The sequence below is a fragment of the Muntiacus reevesi genome, chromosome 5 (genome assembly GCF_963930625.1).
Source record: "Muntiacus reevesi chromosome 5, mMunRee1.1, whole genome shotgun sequence".
Lineage (NCBI taxonomy): Eukaryota > Metazoa > Chordata > Mammalia > Artiodactyla > Cervidae > Muntiacus > Muntiacus reevesi.
The window spans coordinates 48,773,978-48,778,568 of record NC_089253.1 but is presented as its reverse complement, the minus strand read 5'-3'; the positions used below and the strand labels follow the sequence as shown (position 1 = coordinate 48,778,568).

The 4,591-nt window shown below is 61.7% G+C and overlaps 1 pseudogene; it reads right to left on the bottom strand.

Moving 5' to 3' along the window:
* Positions 1-302: 302 nt before the first annotated feature.
* LOC136168920 (frizzled-5-like) lies at positions 303-2,284 on the bottom strand (annotated as a pseudogene).
* Between the last annotated feature and the right edge of the window lie 2,307 nt (positions 2,285-4,591).

The following is a 4,591-nucleotide window of genomic DNA, read 5'->3' as shown; positions in this document are numbered from 1 at the left end:
TTAAAGCATCTGGGACACTTTAAGCAGTGGAAGGAGAAGTAAGCTGGAGAAGCCCACGGGAAACTTCCCGCTCACAGCAACCTAAACTTTCACTGTTCACATTATTTTTAAAGACACAAGTATAGGAAACACATTTTCCCAATTGAGACCACACAGTTCACAGAACCGTGAACCAAGTGGACCTTCATTAGAATGCCAACTTCAGGATTGTAACCCCCCCCAAAGCAAAGGTAAATTTTGTTGCCAAAATGCAACAAAGTAAAAATTAAGAAAAGGACATATAAATTAAAAACATGGTTCCCCTCAAAAAGGCAGGAAGATAGAGCAGACGTCAGCTGAGCGCCTCTGAGAAGTCCTGGGACAGGTGCCCCCTGGAAACAGCCCCTTCCCCTCCTCTCCAAGTTGCCCCAGGAGGGGGCGTCTGCACCATTAAGGTAAAACGGAAGTGACCTTGGCAAAGCTACCAAAGGAAAGCAACCTAGCTCCCTCAACTCCCGCCCGGCTCCCGGTCCCTTGGCCGCCGCCTCCTACACGTGCGACAGGGACACCTGCTTGTGGTAGGCGGCGGCGGCGGCTGGGCCGGGGGCCCGGTCCTGCCCGTGAGCGCAGCGCTTGCCTCGGCGTAGTCCCCCGCGGCCGTGGCGCCGCCGCTCTTGTGGCCCCGCCGCGGACGGCAGCAGCAGCGGCTGGTGAAGCGTCGCCACGACTCCACAGTCTTGCCGGACCAAATCCAGACGCCCGAGGTGATGCCCACCGAGGCACATGAAATACTTGCGCATGAGCACCCAGCACTCGGGCTTGGCGCGCTGCTGGCCGGAGTCCGGGCCGGGCACGCGCACGTGAGCGCGCCCTCCCAGCTCTCGCGATAGTGCTGTTCGTACAGGCAGCAGGCCACCATGACGCTGGCCGGCACCGTGTAGAGCAGCGTGAAGATCCCGATGCGGATCATGAGCTTCTCCAGCTTGTCCGTCTTGGCGCCACCCTGCTTGATGACGCTGCGGATACAGAAGAGTGACACGAAGCCCGCCAGGAGGAAGAGCGTCCCCACCAGCAGGTAGAGCACCAGCGGGCCCAGCACGAAGCCGCGCAGCAAGTTCAGGTTCTGGTTCCCCACGTAGCAGATGCCGGCCACCGGGTCCCCGTCCACGGAGCTCAGGGCTAGCGCGGTGATGGACTTGACGCTGGGGATGAGCCACGCGGCCAGGTGGAAGTACTGCGCGTAGCCCGCGATGGCCTTGTTGCCCCACTTCATGCCGGCCGCCAAGAACCAGGTGAGTGACAGGATGACCCACCAGATGGAGCTGGCCATGCCGAAGAAGTAGACCAGCAGGAAGACGACAGTGCACAGCGCAGGCCCCGTTGTCTCGTAGTGGATGTGGCTGCGCTCGCGGCTGCAGGCGACGCTGGCATGGCCCACCACCAGGCGCACCAGGAAGCCCAGCGACACGCAAAGGTAGCAGGCTGACAGGAAAATGATGGGGCGCTCCGGGTAGCGGAAGCGTTCCATGTCTATGAGGAAGGTGGCCACTGTGGTGGAGGTGGAGATGAAGCACAGCACAGACCACAGGCCGACCCAGAAGGTGGCGAACGTGTGCTCGTCGGCGCTGAAGGACGGCTGGTAGCAGGGCGCCGCGACCTGGCCCGTCCGCACCTTGTTGTAAAGAGGGTGTGCCTCCTTCAGAATGGGCACGAACGGCTCGCGGCACGTGCACACCGACGGCCCCGGCGGTGCAGTCGCTCCCCGAGGCCGGCGACCCTGGCAGGTCGGAGAGGGTGGGCTTGACCGGGAAGAGCCTGGGGGGAGCCGTGGTGGCCTCGCTGAGGTTGTAATCCATGCACAGGACCTCGGCGTCGCGACCCAGCACTGGAAGGCGGTCGCAGCTCATGCGTTCCGGCCAGGCAAAGCCGTACTGGTGCATGAGCGGCGAGCAGCTGGCCTTGGCGGCTCCCACACCGAGCGCCAGGGCGGCAGCGGCTTGTGGTAGTCTGGCAGGCAGATGGGCGTGTACATGGAGCACAGGAAAAAACGCAGGTCCGGAGAGCAGTAGATCTCCACCAGCGGCCAAAACTGGTGCACCTCCAGGCCCGCCTCGTCCTGCGTGTCGTGGTTGAACTGGTTGGGCATGTGTGTCAGGTTGTAGCCGATGCCGTGGCACATGGGCACTGTGATCTCCTGGCACGCTGGGGCCTTGGAGGCGGCGGCCGCCCGGCCCGCCAGCTGCGCCAGGAAGAGCAGCAGCAGCAGCGAAGGCGGCGTGGACAGGTCAGGCCGAGCCATAGCCCCCTCCCTCCCCGCGTCTCCCGCAGCCCGCGCAGGGCCAGCTCAGGCAGGAGGAAACCGGGATCGGAGTTTCCCTCTCCGCGGACTTGTGTGGCGCCGGGGCTGGCAACCTGTTGGTTTTTTTCAAGAAATCCGTCCAAAGACCAACTGTTTCGGGAGGACGCTACCTCCGCAGGGAGCGCTCAGCTCTTCGCTGGACAGGGCTGGAGAGGGACGGTTAGGCTCCGATTCTGGAGAAAGTACTCTTTAAAAAAAAAAAAAAAAGTGGGGAAGAAGAAAAATGGCAACCACTCCCAATTAGAGGGGCGTCAACGGTACAATCCCGCAAGTGGTCTCCAAATCTCTAAGTTAACCTCTCTCCCTTCCCTCCCCTTCACCTCCTGGAACACAACTACAGACTCCCCGTCCCTCACCCTTCCTCCCTTTTCCCTGGGCCTGCCGAGGTCATAGCGCTCAGCCCCCCAGGAAAAGGGCTGAGGGATAGGGGAAAGAATGAGGAGAAGGGGAAGGCGCGGGCTCTCACCTCCTAGAATCCGGAGAGAAGCAGATAGTCCGTAGCCAGCCTGGGTCCCCCGTCTCTGGGACACTCCCCGTTTCTCAGAGACGGACTGGCATCGGGCAAGTTTGGCGAGAGGCTGGGTATCCGAGGAAGCAGCACATGGCAGCAGGTGGGGGCGTCTCAGAGAGGGGGTCGCCCCCTGATCGAGGTCGCCGCAGACCGGTCACTCGCCCTCTCCTCCTCCGGGGTCCCCCGCCTGATCCGGGCGGGGGCAGGGCGGGGACAGGCCCTGTGTTCCACCAGGGTCCGAGAGCTGGACAGAGGGGCGAGTGCGCCTGGTGCACCTGGGCGAGAGGAAGGCGCTTGGCGGATCCCGCCGCCTCACAGCACCGCGAGCAGCCAGCGCTGGCCCTGCCGGGACTGCACGGTGCGCGCCCGCCGCCGCGTCCCGCCCGCCTGCTGCTGGCCTCCTCCGCTGCAGGGGGCTCCGCGCTCCAAGCGGACTCCTGGGGGCGGTGGCGGCGCTCCCGGGACGCGGGTTCGGCTCCTCCCCCGCACTCTAACACCCTTTCGCCCACCTCCGCCCGGTATTGAACTGCACGCGGCGGCGGCAGCGGTAGCCACAGCAGAGTCACGGTCGCGGGCGGACTGGCCTCTCCCACCCCGCCCGGGTCACCTGCTTCTAATGCCCGCCGGGAGACTCCGCCCTGGCCCCGCCCCTTCGCGCTGGGGCTCGGTTGGTGGGCCGCCCCGCCACACTCTCCGTGCGTCCCCGCCCACAGCCCCGCCGGTTTGGCCTCGCCCCAGGAGTCCAGCCCTGAGCGGGTAGCCGAGGAGCGCGGGCCAATCGCCGGCCGGGAAGCTATGGGGGGCGGGGCGAATGCTAATCACGCCTTCTTGAGACCCTGAGCGGGAAACCCTAGATGTCCCTCCAGAGTTCTCTGCTGATTTCCCGCTTATGCGGGGCTCACTTTCCCGTAATGTTCTAGCTTATGAACGCTTGCTTCCAGGGCACCTACCAGATCTCTTCTCAGCAGCTAAGTATCCTTACAGTCCAGCGCTTGTTTAAAAGACTGCTCAAAGAATCACTCTTAACCGTGGCACTTGTCTCCACTCTGCGCCACCCTCACACCCGGTGAGCTCAGATTTAGAGAGGAACAAACACTTACCAAGTCCTAACTGTGTCGGACAGCGCGTTCGTCATTCACATCTTAATACAGAATGTCTCAGATCTTTAAAATAATTCTACGAATCAGACACTCCTTACAGGTGAAGAAACAGTTTAGAAACTTGACCAAGGCAACCGAGCTAATGTTAATGCCCCCCAAGAAAACCACAACGTAGATAATCTTGTTCAGCACGGTATTCCGAGCGCCTGGTGCAGAGTAGGCGCTCAAATGGGAAACCCGGGATTCGAATCGAGATAGTTGGGCCGCGACATCCACAATTTCTACCACCTCTTCCCCCCCCCCCCCCCCACCTCATATTCTACGGGTTATCTCCCAGGCTTTAACCTTTACTTTTGCATTTCGTAACAAAATCTTACTGTTGCAACAAGAAAGTGATTTTCTTTCCGTCTTTGGAAGACTCCAAACATGTTAGTGCTTTATCAGTTTATCGGGTTAAAAATCCAGGCAGTTCCGAAGCTGCCTGCAGGGAAAAGCAACACTGGCTCCGGCAGTGTAATGCGCAGGGGCCGTACCCCCTACCCCCACCCCGCCAGCCCCAGTCGCTCCCCCCGGCCTACACCGCTGGCCGCCAGGGATCCGGGGCACACGGCGCAGTGGGAGCCCACGGGAAGACCTGCTGGG